Genomic DNA, 24,720 nt, shown 5'->3' on the forward strand with positions numbered 1-24,720 from the left:
AGCAAGTCTCAGCAAATTCAAAAGAATTAGAATCATACCATGCAGCTTCTCAGACTATAGGGGAATGAAGTTAGAAATTAGCAACTCCGGAATCCCTAGAGCATATGCAAACACATGGAAACTGAACAACATGGTCCTGAATGAACACTGGGTCATAGAAGAAATCAAAAGAGAAATCAAAAACTTTCTGGAAGTAAATGAGGATAACAACACAACATACCAAAACTTTTGGGATTCAGCAAAAGCAGTGTTAAGAGGAAAGTTTATAGCAATAGGTGCCTACATCAAGAAATTGGAAAGGCACCAAATAAATGAGCTTTCAATTCATCTCAAGGATCTAGAAAAACTGCAGGAAACCAGATGCAAATCTAGAAGGAGAAGAGAAATAATTAAAATCAGAGAAGAAATCAACAGGATTGAGTCAAAAAAATTACAAAAAATCAGCAAAACGAGGAGCTGGTTTTTTTCTCTGTGTCTTTTAACTGGAGATTTGAGGCTATTTACATTCAAAGTGACTATTGCCCTGACATTTTTCCAAAGATATTTCTAATATATGCTTTGAACTTCCTATGATCTTTCACTGGGAGATTTTCTTCCTTTACCTTCTTTTGTATTGATGGTTGTGTTTCTGTGTGTAACACATTTTCAAGCATCTTTTGTAGGGCTGGACGGGTGGTGACAAATTCTTCCAATTTCTGTTTGCTGTGAAAGATCTTTATTTCACCTTCATTCACAAATGAGAGCTTTACAGGATATAGTATTCTGGGCTGGCAAATTTTTTTCTGTTAGTACCTGGGCTATGTCTCGCCATTCCCTCCTAGCCTGTATGGTTTCTGATGAGAAGTCTGCTGTGAGTCTGATTGGAGATCCTCTGAGAGTAATCTGACGTTTCTCTCTTGCACATTTTAGAATCTTTTCTTTGTGTTTCACTGTGGTGAGTTTGATTACAACGTGTTGTGGTGAGGATCTCTCTTGGTCATGTTTATTAGGGGTTCTATGAGCTTCCTGTACTAGGATGTCTCTGTCCTTCTCCAAACCCGGGAAGTTTTCTGCTAGTATCTCACTAAAAAGACCTTCTAATCCTTTCTCTCCATGCCTTCAGGAACTCCTAGAACCCAAATGTTGGGTTTTTAATAGTATCCTGTGGATTCCCAACAGTATTTTTTAGACTTCTAATTTTCTCTCTTTGGTTTGACTGTATACTTACCTATGCTCTGTCTTCTAAGTCTGTTATTCTCTTTTCTGCCTCGCTGATTCTGTTTTTAAGGCTTTCAAATGCGTTTTTCATTTGTTCTATTGAGCTCTTCATTTCATTTTGATTTCTCTTCAATATCTCAATTTCATGTTTTACTAAATTTCTCATTTCATTTTGATTCCTCCTTAAGATTTCATTTTTATGAGAGAGATTTTCTGTCTTGTTCTGTATGGATTTCTGTAGTTCATGTATTTGTTTTTGATAACTTCTAAATTTTTTATTCCATATCTTGCATTTCTTCTATCATCATCTTCATAATCTTGTAGTTTCATGTTCATTTGGGAGCATCATGATGTCTTCTTTGTTCTTGTTTCCTCAGTTTTTGCATTTGTTGTTTGGCATTGTGGAGATATTCTTTGGTTTTTTCTTCTTCTTCTTCTTTTTTTCTTCTGCTGTGGTGGCTTTTCTCATTATATTATGACTCTAGATTAAGCGAGCTGTCTGCTTTTGGTGAATCTCTAGAGGCTTGTGGTGGGTGTGGCCAGAGAGCTCTGTTCAGTTTTTTAGGGTTAAGGGTGTGCCAAAGGTGACACACCCAGGTTTAGCGTGGTAAATCTCTCTCTCTCTCTCTCTCCCTCTCTCTCTCTCTCTCTTTTTAATCAGAAGGGAAGTAATTTCACTCAGCTGAGCTCTTCTCCTTGATGGCAATCAGTGCCTGAGCACTAGCCCCTGTGGATATAATATTCGTCTGCTCTGTCCCAAGGACCACACAAAGGATTTGTGCAGTCCTCAGTGTAAGCTCAGATTCCCCTATAATGTTTCTTAGCAGGTAGCAAAGGCTACTGAGTTTGTGGCATCTCATATCAAGACTACTCATTTCTCAGCTACACCATGAGTTCTCCCACACACCCTCAATTTTTTTTTCACATTCCCGGTTCATAAGCTCAACACATTCGCTAGTCTTAGTCTCCTGTTATTAATCCCAACCAGAGTAAAGTTTTTCTGTTGGTTTAGGGCGGGTGCAGTGTATGTATGTCCAAAATCTTGCCTGCTCTATTGTTTTGCTTGCCTTTGTAAGGTGAGTGGAGAGAAAGAATCATGTCCATGCCATCCCCCCCTTTTTTTTTTCTCTCCTCTAGTTAGGCTGGTGTACTTTCCTCCATGGGGCTTCAAGCCTCATTCCCTCTAGGCTCTTCCTGCTGCTTTTCTGCCAGTGTCTTGGGCTACTGCAGTTTTGTCTCACCTCTCTGTCCAGCGCTGGTGCGGAGAAGATTCTGGGCAGCTGGGCTCCCAAGCCATGGGTGCCCATGTCCTCCACATGGATCCACCATGTCCCTCTCATTCCAGAAGGGCTTCCTCTGCAGTTTTTTCCCTAACTCTTCCCTGAGACTACAGTATCTCCACTTTTATTAAACTATCTTTTCCTGGACTATCACACCATGTATTTAAATACATAATAGTTAGCATTATTTTCTTGCACAAATTTTTCCCATCTTTAGCCAGTGGTATTTCAGGACCATTATGTTTGCATTAGGGCCGCTCTTTACTACTAGATGTTTATTGCAGTTGATAGAGATAAGAAAAGAGCAAGAAAATATCATTATTTAAGACTGGTATTTTAGTTAAAATTTAAGATTATGGAGCTGATGTGGCACAGCAGGTTAAGCTGCTGCCTGCAATGCCCATGTACCATATGGGTGCCATTGAAGTCCCAGCTGCACCACTTCCTACACAGCTCACTACTAATGTACCTGGGAAGGCAGTGCAAGATGTCTCCAATACTTGAGTCCCTGCTATACATGTGGAAGTCCTGGACAGAGTTTCAGGCCCCTGGCTTTGGACTGGGCCAGCCCTGGCCATTTTGGTCCTTTGGGGAGTGTAGAACATCTCTCTCTTTTTCTGTGTCTCTCCCTCTCTGTATCTTGGCATTTCAAATAAATAAATAAATCTTTAAAACAAATTAAGCTTACATGTTTTTACTCAATTTCGTTGATTTTATATTTTCCTTCTATTAAATAGAAAATATAACCTCTTCATCAAATCTCCATATTAATATAATAAATTAATTGCTTTTATGTACATGTATAATAATTTCAGAAGAAGACTACATGTATTATTACTAACAATAAGATTACTACAATGAGTTTCAATATAACAATTTCACTGTTACTGTAGTAATAAGGCTACAAAATATAGCTTAAGATTTCGTTGGAGTTTTTTTTTTTTTGTACTTAGGTAGAATTTACTGGTGATATATAAATAATTGTGTTTTTAAGCCACTTTAATGAGTTATCACTGGGTATACTTTGATGAGTTATGCCAAAATGCTGGGCCCAAGGGTAAAGCTGCAGTCTGCAACGCCAGCATCCCAGATGAGTGTCAGTTCATGTTCTGGCTGCTCCACTTCAGATTCAGCTCCCAGCTGATGGCTTCAGAAAGCAGTGTAAGGTGATCCAAGTGTTTGGGCTCCTGACACCCACAGGGGAGAATTGGATGAAGCTATTGGCTCCCAGTTTCAGTCTGGCCCAGCCCTGGCTGTTGTGGCAAACTGGAGCATGACTCTCTCTGAATTTCAAATAAATAAATATTCTTTAAAAGTATATATACATCCATGAAACAATCACCAGTATCAAGGTCATGATCTTGTTCCTCATTTCCCAAAGTTTTCTCACATTTCATTTCTCTCTCTCTCCACCTTTCAAATAAATAAAATAATGAAAACTACAATCTTTCTCGCTGTAACCACTATTGTGCATATTAGGTCTACAGAACTTACTTATCTTGTATAAGTGATTTTTCTTACTCATTCCTTTCCCATATTCCCCTCTCCCTAGCCCCTGGCAATCAAGACTCTATTCTCTATTTCTATGAATTTGGCTAGTGTAGATTCTACATGTAAGTGAGATTATTCAATATTTGTCTTTCTCTGTCTGAATTATTTAAGTTAATATATCTTCTTCCAGGGATATTCATGTTGATACAAATGGTGGAATTTCTTTAAACATTTTTAAGTTAAACATATTTTAAACTGGGGCTGATGCTGTGGTGTAGAAGATTAAGCCTCCGCCTGCAGTGTCGGCATCCTATATGGGCACTGATTTAAGTCCCAGCTGCTCCACTTCTGATCCAGCTCCCTGATAATGCATCTAGAAAAGCAGCAGAAGATGGCCCAAGTGCTTGGGTCCCTTCACTCACTTGGGAGACCCACAAGAAGCTCCTGGCTCCTGACTTCTGTCAGGCCTAGCCCCAGCCCCAGTTGTTGCTGCCATCTGGGGAGGGAAGGAGAGGCAGAGAGAGAGAGAAAGTCTTCCATCCTCTGGTTCACTCCCCAGTTGGCTGCAATGGCCAGAGCTGTGCCAATCTGGAGCCAGGAGCTTTTCCTAGGTCTCTCATGTGGGTGCAGAGGCCCAAGGACTTGGGCCATCTTCTAGTGTTTTCCCAGGCCATAGTTGAGAGCAGGATCAGAAGTGGAGCAGCCGGGACTTGAACTGGTACCTATACGGGATGCCGGCACTGCAGGCGGTGGCTTTACCCACTACGCTGCAACGCCGGCCCCCCAAAATATTTTAAACTGATAATAATTACACACCCAGGTGCTTCCTAACCTTTTGACACATGTATACTTTATATAATGTACATATCAGTATAGTCATATGACATTATCAAACATCATTTCTTTAGGGCAAAAACATTCAAAACTGTCTTATTGTTTCTATTTTAATAAAAATATGTATAATATTTTATTGGCATGGTTAGTCATCCTGCTGTAAAATAGAACCCTAGAACTTCTTATACCTACATAGCTTATATATTCTACCTGTTAATCAACCTTTCCTCATCCCCCTTTCTCCCTTATCTCCCCAGCCTCTGGGAACTACCATTATAACTTTTCAGAGATCAACTTTTTTAAAAAAAAGACTCCACACATTAGTGAGACTATGTAATACTTGTCTTTTTGTGTTTGGTTTATTTCATCTAACAGAATGACCTCCAGTTCCATCCAAGTTGTTGCAAATCACAAGATTTCATCCTTTTTATGATTACTGTATGTTCATCTGTTGATGGATAATAGAATTTATTTCCATATCATGGTTGTTATGAATAGTGCTGCAGTAATCAGGGTGTACAGAGGTTTCAAGATCCTGATTTCAACTCACTCAGATCATGTGGTAGCACTGTTTGCAATTTTTTGAAGAATCTCCATGCTATTTTACATAATGGTTACACCAATTAACATTTCCACCGAAGTGCATAGACGTTCCTTTTTTTTTTTTTTACAGGCAGAGTGGACAGTGAGAGAGAGAGAGACAGAGAGAAAGGTCTTCCTTTGCCATTGGTTCACCCTCCAATGGCCGCCGCAGCCAGCGCGCTGCGGCCAGCGCACCACGCTGATCCGATGGCAGGAGCCAGGTACTTATCCTGGTCTCCCATGGGGTGCAGGGCCCAAGCACTTGGGCCATCCTCCACTGCACTCCCTGGCCACAGCAGAGAGCTGGCCTGGAAGAGGGGCAACTGGGACAGAATCCGGCGCCGTGACTGGGACTAGAACCCGGTGTGCTGGCGCCGCAAGGCGGAGGATTAGCCTAGTGAGCCGTGGCGCCAGCCTAGACGTTCCCTTTTCTATATGTCCTCAACTCACCAATACATGTTTCTGTTGGTTTTTAGTAGTAGCCATACTGACAATGGTGAAGTGATATTTAACTATGGCTTTCATTTGCATTTCCCTGATGATTAATGATGTTTAGCATCTTTTAATATTGTTTGTTTGAGAGAGAGAAAGAGACAAAGCTGTTGGTTCACTACTGAAATGTCTGCAATGGCTGAGGCTGAAGCTAGGTACCAAGAACTCAATTCAGTTCTCACATTTGGGTGGTAGAAGCACAATCACTTGTGCCATCACCATTGCCTCCCAGGGTCTGCAATCAAAAGCAGCTGGAATCTATGGCTAAAGCTGGTACTTGAACCCAGGTACTATGATGTGGGATGCATACACCAATATTCTAGGATAAATGCTCTAACTATATCATCTTTTCAAGTACCTATTGACCATTTGTATTACTTCTTTGGGGAAATGTCTTTTTAGAAAATTTTCTCATTTTCATTTTGAGATTCAGTGGTTGTTTACAGCCTTGTCTCTTCTGTTGAGGAGCAGTGGATTTTTTTTCTTCACACTATTTGTTGAACTCTTTACTTAGTGTAGGGTTAACCTTATGAGTATAAAGTAAGTGGAAGTAGATCTTTGTAAAAATTAAGAGTGGGAGTAGGCAAGACAGGAGGAAGGAGGGTGGGAGTGTGGGCAGGAGGAAGTTAGGGTGGGAAGTGTCACTGTGTTCCTAAATATGTATTTATGAAATATAGGAAATTTGTAGGTCTTACATACAATTTTAAAAAGTTGGGTAATTTGTTTTTTTAAATTTTATGTTATTCAGTTACATAACTTCCTTGTATATTTTAAAGATTAATTCCTTCTCAGATACGTGGTTTGCAAATGGTTTTCTTTCATTCTGTAGTTTACTTTTTTTTTACCCCCTTGTTCCCTTCCCTATATGGAAACTCTGATGTGGTTTATCTTGTTCATTTTTGCTCTTCTTGTCTGTGTTTTTGGTGTGATATCCAAAATATCACTGCAAAGATCAATATCAAGGAGGTTCCCCCTATGTTTTCTTTCAAGAGTTTTATATGTTCAAATCTTATGTTTAAGTATTTTATCCATTTGGAATTGATTTTTGTGTATAGTGTGAGGAAATAGTCTAATTTCATTCCTTTACAAAGGAATATTCAGTTTTCCCAACACCATATAGTGAAGGAACTACTCTTTCCCCATGGTATAGTCTTGCCATTCTCAAAAATTATTTGATTGCTGCTATGGTTTGAATGATTGTGTTCCCTCTAAAACGCATGTTGAAATTTAATCTATGATGTAACAATATTATCAAGCAGGACCTTAAGGGAGTGATTTAACACATGGAGGCTCTGTTCTCAGGAATGGGATTACATACCCTTATAAACGGGTTTGCAAGAACTAGATAGCCCTTTAGACCTTCTGTCTTCTACTATGTGAGAGCACAGGAAGAATACCCTCACCACACACTGAATATTGGCCCCTTGATCTTAGAATATCTTAGGCTGTGAGCAAATATATCTGTTCTTTGTAAATTACATAAAAACTAAGAGAGAAATCAATACTGAATAGTTGGATATCGTTGTAACAAATACTTGAAAATGTCAAAGGGGCTTTTGAATTCAGTAATGACAGAGACTGGAAGAGTTCAGAATTGCATGAAAATCTAGAAAATGCCTAGATCACCAAGGAATGATGTTAAGCATGATTCTCATGAAGGCTCATGATTGTTTAAATGGTAGTGATCAGAATGCTGATAGAAATAGGGACAGGAAAGCCATTTTGATGATGGAAATGAAGGTAGGCAATAAGAATATCTGACTGGAACCTGGATGAAAGGTCATTCATTTTACAAAGTGGATGTATGACCTCACGACTGAATCAGCTCCCAAATGTTCTGTCTCCTAATACTATTGTGTTTTTTTTTTTTTGCTAGAATACCAACTATGAATTTTGGGGGGATACAAAAATGTAGTCCATTGTATCTGGTTAAGCTTCATTAATAATATAAATTAATGAGTCTCAGATATATGGCGTCCTTGTCCTGTGACCATGATAATTTTCTCTGTATTCTTTCAGCACAAGCATTTTGGTGGCAAAAGTAAGCTGCAGTATCTCTTGGAACAGTGTTGTCCAACTGAATGTTCTATGATGATGGAAATAATTGAAACTGTCTACATTGTTAGCCACTAGGCATATGTAGCTATCAAGTATCTGAACTCTGTGGCAAGTATGACTGAAATGTTTAATTTTTAAAAATTATATCAATTGACATTTCAGTTTGGGTAGACAACTGGAGCTAGTTGCTACCATATTGGACAAGATAGTTCTGTCGTGTCTCTAAGGGTAATTAGAGTTTTATTTATTTTTAAAATTATACTCTGTAATGTAAAAGATCTCATTCCTTTGGTGTAACTGTTGGGGTTATACTTGTGGGGTTTTTCCCTCTTACTATGCTGAAACTCCCTTTGTTCCTGGTTAGTTTTCTTATTCTCAATACAACCGGATACATGGTAAGGGTTCCTCAGTTACACTGAAGTAGGAAGACTGAGGGGAAAGACCATGCTGAATAAAGAAAGGAGAATTTTTATTCCAGAGCACTGGTTCTCAACCTAAGATTCTGGGACCAAAAACATCTGTGTCATGTGGCCCCATCCCCAGAGTTTTGATTCAGTAGCTCAGAAAAGAGACAAGAATTTGAATTTCCCACAAGTTTCCAAGCACAGCTCAGCAATCTATATTTTAAAACGTTCTTGGTGCAGGTGTTGTGGTTTTGTGGGTTAAGCCCCCTTTTGGGATTCCCACATCTCATATGAGAGTGCTGATCAAGTCTTGGCTGTTCTACTTCCAATCCAGCTTCCTGCTAGTGTGCCTGACCCAACTACTTAGGTCTGTGCTACCCGTTTGTGAGACCCAGTTAGAGTTAGAAGCTCTTAACTTCAGTGTGGCCTAGCTGTGGATGTGGCAGGAATTTGATTAGTGAATCCATGGATGGAAGATCTCTATCTCTTTCTCTGACTTTCAAATAAATAAATAAATAATTAATTAAAAAAATCCTTTTCTTAATAAAAAGCCATCCAGATGGTTCTTATGCATGCTAAAGTTTTAGAGTCCCATTGCTAGAGTTCTGACATACTAGAAGCCTTAAGTTTCCCCAAACATTTCCTTCTGAGAGCGAATGTTGACTGTAGAGCCAAAAGCTTCTCCAGACTTTCTACTGGTAAGTTAGTTTCCACCTTCTCTGAAGCACACTTGTAAACATATTCTAGCCTACGGGTTTTCTCCGTTTGTTTCATCCTCCATCTTTTAACTTGCTCCCATCATCCATTCCATTTCATGGTTTTGAAAAGTTTTTAAAATACAGAGAACTACATAGAATAATGTATCAAACACCTGTGCATCCACCTATGAGAATGAACAAATGCTTACATTTTGATCTTTTATGTTTCAGGAATTTTTACATGAAAGAATGAAGATATTATATGTAAAATTTTGCTCTCCTAAATACATGTAGCCCACCAAATCTCAGTGGCAACTAACCAACTGCCATGATAAATTTGGTACACATCCTTAGAATTTATGCCTTGATAATTTTATCTATGTATCTATCTATCTGAACTAATGAATATTGTGCTTGATATTTTATAAATGCTTTTGTTACTTTACATGTCATACTGTGAACTTGAGGATCAAAACTATTTCTTGAATTTTATTCATGTGGATAAATAGTTCTAGCTCATTCATTTTAAATGCTTTTTGTTTTGTACAACAAATTTCTACCCTCCTCTCTCTCCTTAAGGATAGAAGGGAGAAAAAAATGTATCTCCCAATCCTAGTGAATATGTATACAGTTCTCCAGAGTTTATTACTGGATATAAAGTTAGTAGGTTTTGTACAATCATTTTTTCATATTAATACATAGAGCCAAACTACTTTTTTTTTATTTAATGAATATAAATTACCAAAGTACAGCTTATGGATTACAGTGGCTTCCCCACCCCATAACTTCCCTCCCACCCGCAACCCTCCCCTTTCCTGCTCCCTCTCCCCTTCCATTCACATCAAGATACATTTTCAATTCTCTTTATATACAAAAGATCAGTTTAGTATACATTAAGTAAAGATTTCAACAGTTTGCACGCACATAGAAACACAAAGTGAAAAATACTGTTTGAGTACTCGTTATAGCATTAAATCACAATGTACAGCACATTAAAGACAGAGATCCTACATGAGGAGTAAGTGCACAGTGACTCCTGTTGTTGACTTAACAAATTGACACTCTTGTTTATGGCATCAGTAATCTCCCTATGCTCCAGTCATGAGTTTCCAAGGCTATGGAAGCCTTTTGAATCCACCGACTCTTATCTTATTTAGACAAGGCCATAGCCAAAGTGGAAGTTCTCTCCTCCCTTCAGAGAAAGGTACCTCCTGCTTTGAAGACCTGTTCTTTCCATTGGGATCTCACTCACGGAGATCTTTCATTTAGGTCATTTTTTTTTTTGACAGAGTGTCTGAGCCAAACTACTTTCTGAAGTGTATGTAAGACATAGGGGAAAAGTTTGGATGAAAGCCCAACATATAGAGTAAAATTTATGACTCTTAAATGTACTATTACAGCTCATAGAAATTTTTACAGACTGAACATATCTCTTAAAGCACCACCCAAATCAAAGCATTAAGCACTGCCAGCCCCAGTAAAGCTTGTCTCATGGCCTCTACTGGTTTTTAGCCCAGAAATGCAGCTATTATTCTGATTCTGGGTTATTCTATTTGGAACTTTGTAAATTGGAATGATACCATGTGCACACTTTCCTGATATCATTTGCTCAAATTTCTGTGATGAAAATAATTCATATTGTTGTTTGTAACAGATTTTTTTAATCATTTCTCTGTGTCATTTCATTGAATGTGTGAACAACAATTTGATTATCAAATTTTATAGTAATTTCAACGAATCATCCTTGGGCTGTGACTATTTGTTGAATTTTTCATTGATTTCTAATCATTCCTCATTACATTTCTAACCTTTTGAAACAACTGCAGGGATTGACTTTAAACCTCCATGCTTTCTATATATATCTTGAAGGGTACAAATCAGTTCAAAGAAATGATTTGCCTGTCTCCACAGGTTTTTAAAAACAATTTTATTTACAAATAATAATTGTATATTCTTACCACACACAATATATTGTTTTGAAATATGTATATGTTGAGAAATAACTAAATTGAGTTAATTAATATACACATTTCTTGATACTTATTTTTTTGCGATAAAACACTTAAATATATCTTTGTTATTTTTGAGAATTATTGTTAAGTATAGTCACCATGTTGTACAATAGAGCTCTTGAATTTATTCTTCCTTGTATCCCTTGACAAATATTTACCCTAATCCCCACCCTCCCTAGTCCCTGATAACCTCCATGCTACTTCCTAATTCTTTGAGTTCAATTTATAAAGATTCCACATAAAAGGGAGATTATGCAATATTTGTTTTGCTGTACCTGCTTTATTTCACATAACAAAATGCCCTTCAGGTTTATTTATGATGCTGCCAATGTGACAGGATTTCCTGTTTATTAAGGCTTAGTGGCATTCCATTATATATTTATATCACATATTCTTTATCCATTAATCCATTGATGAACATGGGTTGATTCCACATCTTGGCTGTCACAAATAATGCTGTAATATTCATAGGAGTACAGATATCTCTTCAAAATAGTTTTTTATTTAGTTTGGAAATTCAAGCATTGAGATTACTGGAGTAGTTCAATTTTGATTTTTTGAAGAACCTCCGAGATATTTTCCATAAAAGCAGAGCTAATTTATACTCCTATCAATTGTATGCAAGCATTCCCTTTTCTCTACATCCTGGTCAACATTTGCTATCTTTTATGTTTTTAAAAAGATTTATTAATTTTTTGAAAGGCAGAGTGAAAAAGAAAGAAAGAATGAGAGAGAATCTCTATCTTCTGGTTCCCTCTCCAAATGCCCACATAGCTGGAGCTAGGCCAGACCAGAGCCAGGTGGTAGAAACTCCATCTGGGTCTTTCATGTGGGTGGCAGGGATACAAGTTACTTGTACCATCATTTGCTGAAGTTCCAGGCACATTAGCAGAAAAGTAGATCAGAAGTGAAGTAAATGGGACACAAACCAACCCTTAATATGGGAATGCAGACATTCCAAGTGCTGGCTTGAGTGGCTGTACTACAATATCTGCCCCTCTCTCATCTTTTGGGTAATAGTCATTCTCACAGATGTGTGATGTTATCACATTGTGGATTTAATTTACATTTCTATTATGACTAGTTTGGTGAGCATTTTTCTTGTAAACTTGGTGAAGATTTGCAAGTCTTCATTTGAGAAATGTCTATTCAGGTTAGGCATTTTCCTTTTTTAAAAAAATTAAGTTGGTTTTCATGTTATTGCTTTTGATTACTTATATATTTTGGATATTATCCTTTCACCAGATATATGGTTTACACATATTTTGTCCCATTTCATTAGTTGTTTATTCAATATGATATTGATTTCTTTGGTGGACAGATTTTAAATTTGATATACAAAATGTTCAGTTTGATGTAATTTCCTTTTTTTGTTTGTTTCTTTTGTTTTGCCCTTATTGCCTGTACTTTTGGATTTACTGATTACTCAGACCAATCCAATGCCATAGAACTTTGCCCTTAAGTTTTCTTCTAGTGTTTTTATAGTTCAGGTCTTACATTTAAGTAGCTAATTCATTTTGCATTGATTTTTGTATAAAGATTGAGATGAAGATTTAATTTAGCTCTACATGTTGCTATCCAGTTTTCCCAACATTTATTGAAGAAACTGCCTTTTATCATTATGTATTCTTGGTATTTGTGTTAAAAACCAATGGATCAAGTGATCAATTTCAGTTCACAATTGTCATAATGATAAGTCTAAGAGTCAAAGGGATTGCATAAACAAGAACAGTGTCTGTTAATACTGTTAGAATTAAAAAGAGAGAGAATGATCCAAAATGAGAAGTGGGATACACAACAAACTCTGAGAATGGCAAATGTCCTAAACAGCACTCTAGCCTCAGAATCAGCCCGTAAGGCATTCAGATCTGGCTGAAGAGTCCATGAGAGTATTTTAGGCATGGAAAGCCAAGACACTCTGGCAAAAAACAAACAAACAAACAAACAAAAAACCTAAATGAAAGATCTCTGCCAATGAGATCCCAGTGGAAAGAATGGGCCATCAAAGAAAGAGGTACCTTTCTCTGAAGGGAGGAGAGAACTTCCACTTTGACTATGACCTTGTCTAAATAAGATCAGAGTCGGCGAACTCAAAAGGCTTCCATAGCCTTGGAAACTCATGACAAGAGCCTAGGGAGATTACTGACGCCATAAACAAGAGTGTTAATTTGTTAGGTCAACAACAGGAGTCACTGGGTACTTACTCCTCATGTAGGATCTCTGTCCTTAATGTGTTGATTAATGCTATAACTAGTACTCAAACAGTACTTTACACTTTGCATTTCTGTGTGGGTGCAAACTGTTGAAATCTTTACTTAGTATATACTGGGTTGGTCTGTATATAAAGATAATTGAAAATGAATCTTGATTTGAATGGAATGGGAGAGGGTGTGGGAGATGGGAGGGTTGCAGGTGGTAGGGAAGTTATGGGGGGGAATATTGTAATCCATTAGTTGTACTTTGTAAATTTATATTTATTAAATAAAAGTTAAAAAAATGGATCATAAATCTATGGACTTATTTCTAATATCTATATATGTTTGATAGGCCTATGTGTGTATTTTTATGCCATTAACATGGAGCTTTTTATTAGTATAGCTTTTTAAAAAAGATTTATTTATTTATTTGAAAGTCAGAGTTACACAGAGAGAGGAGAGGCAGAGAGAGAGAGAGAGAGAGGTCTTACATCCAATGGTTCACTCCCCAATTGGCCGCAATGGCCAGAGCTGCGCAGATCCAAAGCCAGGAGCCAGGAGCTTTTCTGGGTCTCCCACACAGGTGAAGGGGCCCAAGGACTTGGGCCATCTTCTACTGCTTTCCCAGGCCATAGCAGAGAGCTGGATCCGAAGTGGAGCAGCTGGGTCTTGAACCTGCACCCATATGGGATAGCAGCGCTTCAGGCCAGGGCGTTAACCCACTGCGCCACAGCGCTGGCCCTAGTATAGCTTTTTAATAGATTTAGAAGTCAGCTTGTATATTGTTTCCAACTTTGACCTATTTGCTTAAGGATGCTTTGTTTATTTCAAGTCTTTTCTTGTCCTATGAAAGTTTTAAGGTAGTCTTCTTTTGTCTATGAAAAGTAGAATTTTTAGAGAGCAGGACGTCCAGCTTCCCAGTGCGGTCCTTTGGGGCACGAGCTACTAACGAGCGAGTTAAAAATGGGTGATGTTGAGAAAGGCAAGAAGATTTTTGTTCAGAAATGTGCCCAGTGCCACACTGTGGAAAAGGGAGGCAAGCACAAGACTGGACCAAATCTCCATGGTCTGTTCGGGCGGAAGACAGGTCAGGCCTTTGGATTCTCCTACACAGACGCCCACAAGAACAAAGGCATCACCTGGGGAGAGGACACTCTGATGGAGTATTTGGAGAATCCCAAGAAGTACATCCCTGGAACCAAAATGATCTTCGCTGGCATTATGAAGAAGAATGAAAGGGCAGACTTGATAGCTTATCTCAAAAAAGCTACGAATGAGTAATAGCTGGCCACTGCCTTATTTATTATAAAACAGCAATGTCCCGTGACTTTTTTTATGTGCACCATAATTTAATTCTCATACACCAGAATTCAGATCATGAATGGCTGACAGAATATTTTTGTCCGACAGTCTAATATTGCCTTGTGTGGTTAAATAGGAAATTTTGGTAGTAATTCCAGTTCAGTGAATGCCCTCACTGTTTTCCCCTTCTAAGGATATGATTGGACTTAACTAACAAAACTTGCCAATGCCATCCCAAAACCTGTTGGGAGATTGGATTTAGATTTAAATGCTGGGGAAATTGCCTCACTGTCTCAGAACTGAACAAGATTCACTTGTTCTCTACCTGCCTAAGGCAAGAGCTGAAGACATTTGGAAACGTCTACTTCGTATTTTTGGTCTTAGCTGTGGCAATCTCATTAGAATTTCCTGTATCTAAACTTCTGCCTTTTACTTACTGAAAGTCATTTTAGTGTGGTTTATGCATATCAAATAAAGAATATTTAACACTTCTCACATTTTATAGATGATCTGTAAAGTCAGGTGCTTTGAACGTCAGCATGACCAGGTGGAGTAACAAGTTACACCTGCTGTTGAATTCTTTACTACCTTAGACTGAGTTAAAATTCAGGATTGTCTATAAGCAGCCATTTGGAAACACATAAAACTGAGGAGCTACTGCATATTTGTGTTTAGTTATGGTGCTTTTGCCAGCTCAATGGAAGGACTAAGGTAGAGGAGACACCATCAGCACAAAACCTCTAAAATATGTGATCACAAGACTTAAGAGAATTAAAAACAGAATTATAGATCATGAAAAAAAAAAGAAAAGTAGAATTTTAATATGGATTGCATTGAATATGGAGATTGGTTTGTATAGGACAGACATTTTAACAATATGTTTTTCAAAACATTCACATATTTATTTGACAGGCAGAGTTACAGGGCGCGAGGAAGGGAGGGATAGAGGGAGAGAAGGAATAGAGAGAGAGAGAGAGAGGTCAAAATCTTCCATCTGTTGGGTCACTCACCAAATGTCTACAACAGGCAGGGCTGGGATAGTGATCCTGAGCATTTTTTACCTGTGGGTTGGCCGTTTGAATTTCCTCTTTTGAAAATTGCCTGTTCAAGTCCTTTGAGTGTTTCTTTATTAGATTGTTTTGTTGAGTTTCTTGAGCTCTTTATAGATTCTGACTGCTAATCCTTTATGAGTTGCATAGTTTGCAAATATTTTCTCTCATTCTGCTGATTGCCTCTTCACTTTGCTGAGTGTTTCCTTTGCAGCACAGAAGGTTCTCAGCTTGATAAATTGCATTTGACAATTTTGATTTTGATTGCCTGTGGTTCTGGGGCCCTTTCCAAGAAGTCTTTGCTTATGCCAATATCTTGCAGAGTTTCCTCCAATATTCTCCTCTGGTAATTTGATGATATCATGTCATAGATTTAGAGCCTTTATCCATTTTGAGTTGATTTTTGGTATAAGTTGTAAGGTAAGGGTCTTTTTTCATACTTCTGCGTGGTGATTTCTAATTTTCCCAGCACCATTTGTTGAAGAGAATGTGCTTTCTCCAGGGATTGATTTTAGTTCCTTTGTCAAAGATTAGCTGGCTGTAGATGTGTGGGTTAATTTCTGGAATTTCTATTCTGTTACGTTGGGTCTATATGTCTATTTTTGTGCCAGTACCAGACTTTTTTGATTATAACTGCCCAGTGTATCTTGAAAGCTGGTGTTGTGATGCCTTTGGCTTTGGTTTTGCTATATAAAAATGACTTAGCTATTCAGGGTCTCTTGTGTTTCCATATGAATTTTAGCATCATTTTTTTTCTAGATCTGAGAATAATGTTGGTATTTTGATTGGGATTTCATAGCTATAAACTTCCCTCTGAACAGTGCTTTTGCAGTATCCCATAAATTTTGATATGCTGTTTTGTCATCTCCATTTGTTTCCAGAATTTTTTTGATTTCTCTTTTAATTTGTTCTATTATCCACTGTTAATTCTGGAACACAGTTCAGTCTACATGTGTTTGCATATGTTCTAGAGTCTATTAACTGACTGGATGTAAAAATTATGGTCTGTATACACCATGGAATACTACTCAGTCATAAAAAGGATGAATTCCTGTCTTTTGAAACAAAACAGATACAGTTGGAAACCATTATACTTAGTGAAATAAGCCAGTCCCAAGAATACAGGTGTTATATGCTTTCTCTGATCTGTGGTAACTAATAGAGTGCCAAAAATGTAATGTAAAGGGGTAAAATTTACATTTTAAGCTTACTTCAATGATTGTTTACAGCCCAGAACAGTGTATTTTTTCTTACTATTTACTGAATTTTTACTTAGTGTAGGTTTAATCTTATGAGTATAAAGTATGGTGAAAGTATATCATTGTAAAATTTAAGAGAAGGAATAATAGAGGAAGCAAGATGAAGGGTGGGAATGTTGGCAGGAGGGAGGGCAAGGTGGGAAGTATCTGTATGCTCCTAAATCTGTATATATGAAATACATGAAATTTGTTTAAAAATAAATAAATAAAGTTAAAAAAGAGTAAAACCATACATGCCATCAAGGGTCTCACCTTCAGGACCTCATTTAATTCTAATCGCCTCCTAAAAGCCTGACCTCCAAATACAAGTAACACATGAATTTGGGGATTGAATTTCTAAACCATGAAATTTTAGGGGACATATTCATACTATAGCATTTCATTATTCATCATTGCTCCCTTCAAGTTTTCTACTTCTTCATGGTTTAGTCTTTGAAAATTGTATGTGATTATGACTTTACATTTGCCTTCTATCCTTATCAGTTTGCTGGCATATAATTGTATAATTTTTATAGCACTATCTTATTATCCTTTGTATTCTTGTGGTATGAGTTATAAAGTCTCTTCTTTAGTTTCTGATTTTATTTAAATTAGTTTTGTTAAAGTTTATCAATTTTAACTTGCACAAAACCCAATGTTTTGTTTCGTTTTTTTTTTATGATTTTCTAGTCTCTAATTCATTTATTTTAGTAGAGTCTATTATTTTTTCCCTTCTGACAGTTTTGACTTCATTTCTTCTTGTTATATTTTAGTTCCCTGAGGTGAAATGTTAGATTGCTAACTCAAGCTCTTTCTTCTTTTTGAAAAATATATAATAACATACACTATATATAACTTAATATATAGTAACACATACTAGAATGCTAGAACTAGGAAGACATTGTGGCGTAGTGAGTAAAGCTGTCATCAGCATCCCGTATGGGTATAGATTCGAGTCCTGGCTGCTTCACTTCCAATGCAGCTCCCTGCTAATGTGCCTGGGAAACAATGAGAGATGACCCAAGTGGTTGGGCCCCAGCACCCACATGGGACATCTGTACAAAGTTCCTGGTTCCTAGATTTGTTCTGGTCCAGCCCTGGCTCTTGTGGCCATTTGACAAGTGAATCAGTGGGTGGAAGATATCTCTCTCTAATTCTGATTTTTTAATAAATAGCTTCAGTCTTAAAAACTGGAGTGCTAGAACTGCTTTTTTATGTATCATAGAGTTTTCATACATTGAGTTTGTAGTTTATTTCAGCACAAGGTATTTTTTATTTACTTTTTGCTTTCCTTGTTGATTTATTTTTGATTCAGAAATGCATTGCTTAATTTGCTTGCATTTGTCAAATTTCCCATGTTCCTCTGTTAATAATTTCTGGTTTTATATTATTGTCAGAAAACATATTTGTTGTAGTTTCAGCTTTCAATTTGAGACCTAATCTATGCACTTGAGAAGAGTGTGTACTCTGCTGCTATTAGGTAGAATGTTCTGTATATATCTGTTAGGTCCATTTATTTTGAAGTGTGACATATTTCGGATGATTCCTCATGGATTATTCTGTCTGATATGATCTGTCCATTTTTAAAAGAGCAGTATTAAAATTCCATAGTGCTATTGCATTGCAGTCTATTTTTCACTTCAGGTAATTAACATTTGCTTTATATAGTTATGTTTTCTGATGATGTTAGATTCATATACATTAACAGTGTACACCTTTGCCATTATAATATGCCCTTCTTTGTTTTACTCTTTTTTTTTTTTTGCTTAAAATCTATTTTATCTAAATGTAACAGTCTCTTCTCTCTTATGATATCCATTTCAAACGAATATAAACTATAGTTTTCGATCCCTGCATTCTCAACCTATATGTAGTCTTAAAAGTAGACCAAGTATCTTTTTTTTTTTTTTGACAGAGTGGACAGTGTGAGAGAGAGACAGAGAGAAAGGTCTTCCTTTGCCGTTGGTTCACCCTCCAATGGTGCACCGTGCTGATCCGATGTCAGGAGTCAGGTACTTATGGCAGGAGCCAGGTACTTATCCTGGTCTCCCATGGGGTGCAGGACCCAAACACCTGGGCCATCCTCCACTGCACTCCCTGGCCACAGCAGAGAGCTGGCCTGGAAGAGGGGCAACCGGGACAGAATCCGGCGCCCCGACTGGGACTAGAACCCAGTGTGCTGGCGCCGCAAGGTGGAGGATTAGCCTAGCGAGCTGCGGCGCCAGCCTGACCAAGTATCTTTTAAGCAGTATACAGTTCGGTCTTTTAAAAAATCCACTTTACGTCTTTTGTTTGGTGAATTGAATTCATTTAGAGTCAAGATAATATTGATATGCATTGACTTATTGTTAGCATTTTGTTAGCTTTTCCCTTTAAGTAGAACTTTTTATCCTTTCCTCTCTTGCCATCTTCCTTTGTGATTTGATGAACTTCTGATGGTATCTTTTGGTCCCTTACTTAAAATTATTTATTATTTATTTGAGAGGTAAAGACACACATAGAAGGTGAAAGACACACAGCGTAAGAAAGAGCACCCATCCATTGATTAACTCCCCAGATGTCTGCAATGTCCAGATGTAGGCAAAGGTTGAACCTAGGAACTGGGAACTCAATCCAGGTCTCCCATATTGGATGGCAGGAACCCAATTACGTGAGTTATCACTGATGTCTCCCAGGGTCTGCATTAGCAGGAACCTGGTGTCAAGAGCCAGAGCTAGGTATCAGTTACAGGTACTCCAATATGGGACATGGATGTCTTAACTGCTAGGCCAAATCCCATGCCTTATTCGTTACTTTTTATCTTTTGTATATCTGTTGTATGTTTCTCCTTTGTGACTACCAGGAGGCTTACATAGAATAAGTTAACACTGTTTGCAATTAAAAAAAAAAACCTGTACTTTTACTCTGCAAACCCCTACATTTTAAATTATTATTATTTTTTATTATAAATACTTTTATTTAGTAAATATAATTTTCAAAAGTACAGTTTATGGATTACAATGGCTTTTCCCCCCCAAAACTTCCCTCCCACCTGCACCCCTCATATCTCCCGCTCCCAATCCCATTCCATTCACATCAAGATTCATTTTCAATTGTCTTTTATACAGAAGATCGATTTAGTATATATTAAGTAAAGATTTCATCAGTTTGCACCACACAGAACATAAAGTGTAAAATACTGTTTGAGTACTAGTTATAGCATTAATTCACGTTGGACAACACATTAAGGACAGAGATCCCACAAGAGGAGCAAGTACACAGTGACTCCTGTTGTTGACTTAACAAATTGACACTCTTGTTTATGGCGTCAGAAATCTCCCTAGGCTCTAGTCATGAGTTGCCAAGGCTATGGAAGCCTCTTGAGTTCGCTGACTTCAATCTTGTTTAGACAAGGTCATAGTCAAAGTGGAAGTTCTCTCCTCCCTTCATAGAAAGGTACCTCCTTCTTTGATGGCCTGTTCTTTCCACTGGGATCTCACTTCCAGTGATCTTTCATTTAGGTTTATTTATTTATTTATTTATTTTGCCAGAGTGTCTTGGCTTTCCATGCCTAAAATACTCTCATGGGCTCTTCAGCCAGATCTGAGTGCCTTAAGGGCTGATTCTGAGGCCAGAGTGCTGTTTAGGACATCTGCCATTCTATGGGTCTGCTGTGTATCCCGGTTCCCATGTTGGATCGTTCTCTCCCTTTTTAATTCTATCAGTTAGTATTAGCAGAAACTAGTCTTGTTTGTGTGATCCCTTTGACTCTTAGACCTATCAGTGTGATCAATTGTGAACTGAAATTGATCACTTGGACTAGTGAGATGGCATTGGTACATGTAACCTTGATGGGATTGAATTGGAATCCCCTGGCACATTTCTAACTCTACCATTTGGTGCAAGTCCGATTGAGCATGTCCCAAATTTAATTATTTCTTCATTTTAATTTCTAGTTGTTTTAGGATTTATTTATTGACCTTTGGATTATTGAGGTTACATTACATAAATCCAAAGCATTTGTAGTTTTGCTGAATTTTTTGTTGTTAATATTGTATACTTAATTCTATTATGCTCATGGAAATTATATTTTATGGTTTAATTTCTGAGAAATATTTAAAATGTCCCCTTTGACCTTAAATAAAGTTCATTTTGATGAGCATCCATTTTCACTTGAATATTTTGTACTTTTTAGATGTAATGTATATATGCATGTGTAAGTGTGGGCAGGACGAAGAGAGGAGGGTATAGAGTTGCAAGGTTAGGGAAATTTCCTAATCATTTTAAAGTATTCCATAATTCTGCTGATATTTTGTTTTGTTATTTCTTCAAGACATTTTAGTGTGAATTTTTGTTGTTTAAATGTAGTGTGGATTTATTGTAATATCTTTTTAGTTGTATCAATATTTACACTGAATATTTTGAATCTAGGTAAGTAGATACGTACAAATTTATATTGTTATATATTCTTGTTCTTGTTGAATTGACACTTTAATCATTGTGAAATATCCCTCTATCACTAGTAACACTCCTTGATGTAAAGTGTACTCTATCTGGTAATAATATAACTACACTAAACATATTCTGTTACAAAACTTTCAGGAACTTATTTTTAAATAACAACAGTTCATTTATCTCATATTTCCACAGATTGTCTAATATGAGTAGAATCAGCTGGTTGGTTCTGGGCTTGTTCATGAGCCTGTGGTTAGTTATTTGGTGGATGGGGGTAATCATTATAGGAGGTCCTCTTCCAGATCAGTCCATCCATTCCCAATAATTATTGTCCTTTAACAGTCTAGCCTAACCTTGTTGATATAATGTCACAGGGAGAACAAGAACAAAACAGGTACATTGTTTTTTTCTGTATGTAATTAGCCAAAGCAATTCACAACCTAGTCTCAACTCAAGAAGTAGATTAATATTTTCAGCCTCTTAAAAAGAGCTCCAAAACACTGTGGCAGATTTGGAGAGACAAGGAGAGAGAGAGAAAAAGAGAGATAAAAAGAAAGAGAGGAGCCAGTGCTGCGGCTCACTAGGCTAATCCTCCGCCTTGCGGCGCCAGCACACCGGGTTCTAGTCCAGGTCGGGGTGCCAGATTCTGTTCCGGTTGCCCCTCTTCCAGGCCAGCTCTCTGCTGTGGCCAGGGAGTGCAGTGGAGGATGGCCCAGGTGCTTGGGCCCTGTACCCCATGGGAGACCAGGATAAGTACCTGGCTCCTGCCAATCGGATCAGTGCGGTGTGCCGGCTGCAGCGCGCTGGCCGCGGCGGCCATTGGAGGATGAACAAACGGCAAAGGAAGACCTTTCTCTCTGTCTCTCTCTCTCACTTTCCACTCTGCCTGTCAAAACAAACAAACAAACAAAAAAAAAAAAACAAAAAAACAAAAAGAAAGAAAGAGAGGAAGAGAGAGAGGGGGAGAGGTAGATGGAGAAGAAGAGGGAAAGGGAGAGGGAGAGAGAGAGAGAGAAAATCTTCCATTTATTGGTTCACTCCCCAAAGGATCACAATCAGAGGGGGGTGTATCAGAAATGGAGCAGCAGGTACTTGAGTCTGCACTAATACTGCACCACAGGCACTGGCCTCACAAATTCACCTTTCAAGGTTGTTCACACAGTGGAAATTACCTGGGACTGTTGTTACCATATACCACCCCATGCTTTGTGGCTGTATATATATTAATATTTCTCTCCAATACAAACATGGTCACTGCATACCAATGTCCTCAAATTCTTTATTTGCACACAAAAAAATTCAGATGTTTATAATCTTCCTAAGGTTTGTATGTACCTCTTCAGGTGTTGCTTCTCAGGGACATATCATCTTGATTTGGATGTTTGTAAACTAAAGCAACATGCTCTCTGTCCCACACCCACTCAATATAAGATGGAAAAACAGACATTATTTAAAGTTTTCCATTTCACCACTTACTTATGTTAAATAAATACAAGATGTCAATATTTTAGACTGTTTCTGCACTGGGCCTCAGTAAACTGGACTAAAAATCAAAATGGAGTCACTCATGCTGAAATTCTATATCACCAAATCAAATGCAGATTATTATCTTCTGAGAAATTAGAATTGGGAAATAATGGTCAAATTTCCTAAACAAGCCAGTTTTAACTATCATGATAACAATGTTCCATTAGATTTAATACTTACATCAAAAAGGTAATCTAAAGTAATCTTATATTAACTAGCTATTTTTCTTCTTTTCTGTCTTCCTGCCCCTGGCCTTCCAAGGAAAGTAACTTTGAAATTGGTAAAGAAAGGAATAAAATTGTTTGTGTTTGAAAATGACATGATTGTATGTATAGATAGCCCTAAAGACTCCACCCAGAGACTGCTAAAACCAATAAGCAAATTTAGTAAAGCTGCAGGATACAAATTGACATATGCTAGCAATGGCTGTACAAAACACAAATTAAGAAAATGATTCCATTTGTAATAACATCAAATATTGCCTCTTGAGGGGGGAATGTCAGGTAGGAAGTCAGTTATGAGTTTATGTGTATGCGACATAAAGGCCTAAAGAGAAAACATCTATGTCCAGCATATGCTGCATCTCAAAGTCATCCTGATGGTTTTCAGGGGCAGCCCGGTGTTCACATCCTGCCCTGCCCTGCCCCCTTCTACCTGATATCTCTCAGGTGCAGCCCAGTATCTGCATCTCAAAAACCCTGCTCCCTTCCTCCTGTCTGATAACATTTGCATCCATAAAGTCCTTTGTTTCAGACCTTCAAGAGAGAAGTTTTTCTATTTACATACAAAAATCCCTTGTTCCAAGAGGAACAGAGGTGGGGAAGCAAGACCCATCTCCTTAAAAACCCTCGGCCTCAACCAGACTGCATGCTCAGCCTTCTGCCTCTCTGCTGAGTTGCCCACCTGGTCTGGCCAGGTGTAATCTCTGCACTCAACCATGTAACCTCGCTCCTCCCCCCGCCCCAGTCTTTCAGGCTCCGTCTGGAGAGGTGCCCATCTGTCCTTACAGATGTCCCTTCCCTAATAAACCTTGCTATTTTACCTCCCCCAAAAAAAGATATTTAGAAATAAATTTATTCAAATAACTGAAGACTTGTACACTGTAAACTATAAAACATTGATGAAAGAAATTAAGAGAAGAGAGTGGAAAGATATCTCATGTTCATGGATTAGAACTAATATTTAAAATGTCCATATTACCCCAAGCATGATACAGATTCAGTAAAAAGCATATCTGTAGTAACTAATAGAGTACAAAAAATGTAATTTGTATGAGTGAAATTGTCATTTTGAGAATTGATTATTGTTTACAGCCATTGTTACAGCCAATTCTCATTTTGAGAATTGATTATTATCACTACTGTTGAGAAACAGTGTTGTATTATTCTTACTATTTGTTGAATTTTTTTTTACTTAGTGGAGGGATAATCTTATGATTATAAAATGAACTGAAAGTATATCATTATAAAAATTAAAAGAAAGAATAAGGAAGGACAAAGGAAGGTGAGAGTGTGTCAGAACTGAGGCTAGCGTGGGAAGCCTAATTATGCTCCCATCTATATATGTGAAATACATTAAATTTGTTCACCTCATATAAATTTAAAAAAAGAAAAAAAATGCAATGGAATTTTCCATAGAAATAGAAAACTCAATCCTAAATTCATATGGAATCACAAAAATCCATAAAAAAGCAATTTTGAGCAATAACAAAAAATCTGGATTCATTACACTATCTGATCTGAAAACATACTATAAACCTATTATAATCTAATAGCATAGTACTGGAATATATATGTATATGTATATATACATATACATGTATATATATAAAATATATATACATATATACATGCATATATACATATATACATACATGTATACATACATATATAGGTATACATATATATACACATATATACATGTATAT

The 24,720-nt window shown here is 37.4% G+C and overlaps 1 pseudogene; it reads left to right on the forward strand.

Moving 5' to 3' along the window:
- The first annotated feature begins 14,182 nt into the window (after positions 1-14,182).
- Positions 14,183-15,355, forward strand: LOC100351037 (cytochrome c pseudogene; annotated as a pseudogene).
- Positions 15,356-24,720: the final 9,365 nt, after the last annotated feature.

The sequence above is a fragment of the Oryctolagus cuniculus genome, chromosome X (assembly GCF_051225735.1).
Source record: "Oryctolagus cuniculus isolate XC-2025 breed Fujian yellow rabbit chromosome X, ASM5122573v1, whole genome shotgun sequence".
Lineage (NCBI taxonomy): Eukaryota > Metazoa > Chordata > Mammalia > Lagomorpha > Leporidae > Oryctolagus > Oryctolagus cuniculus.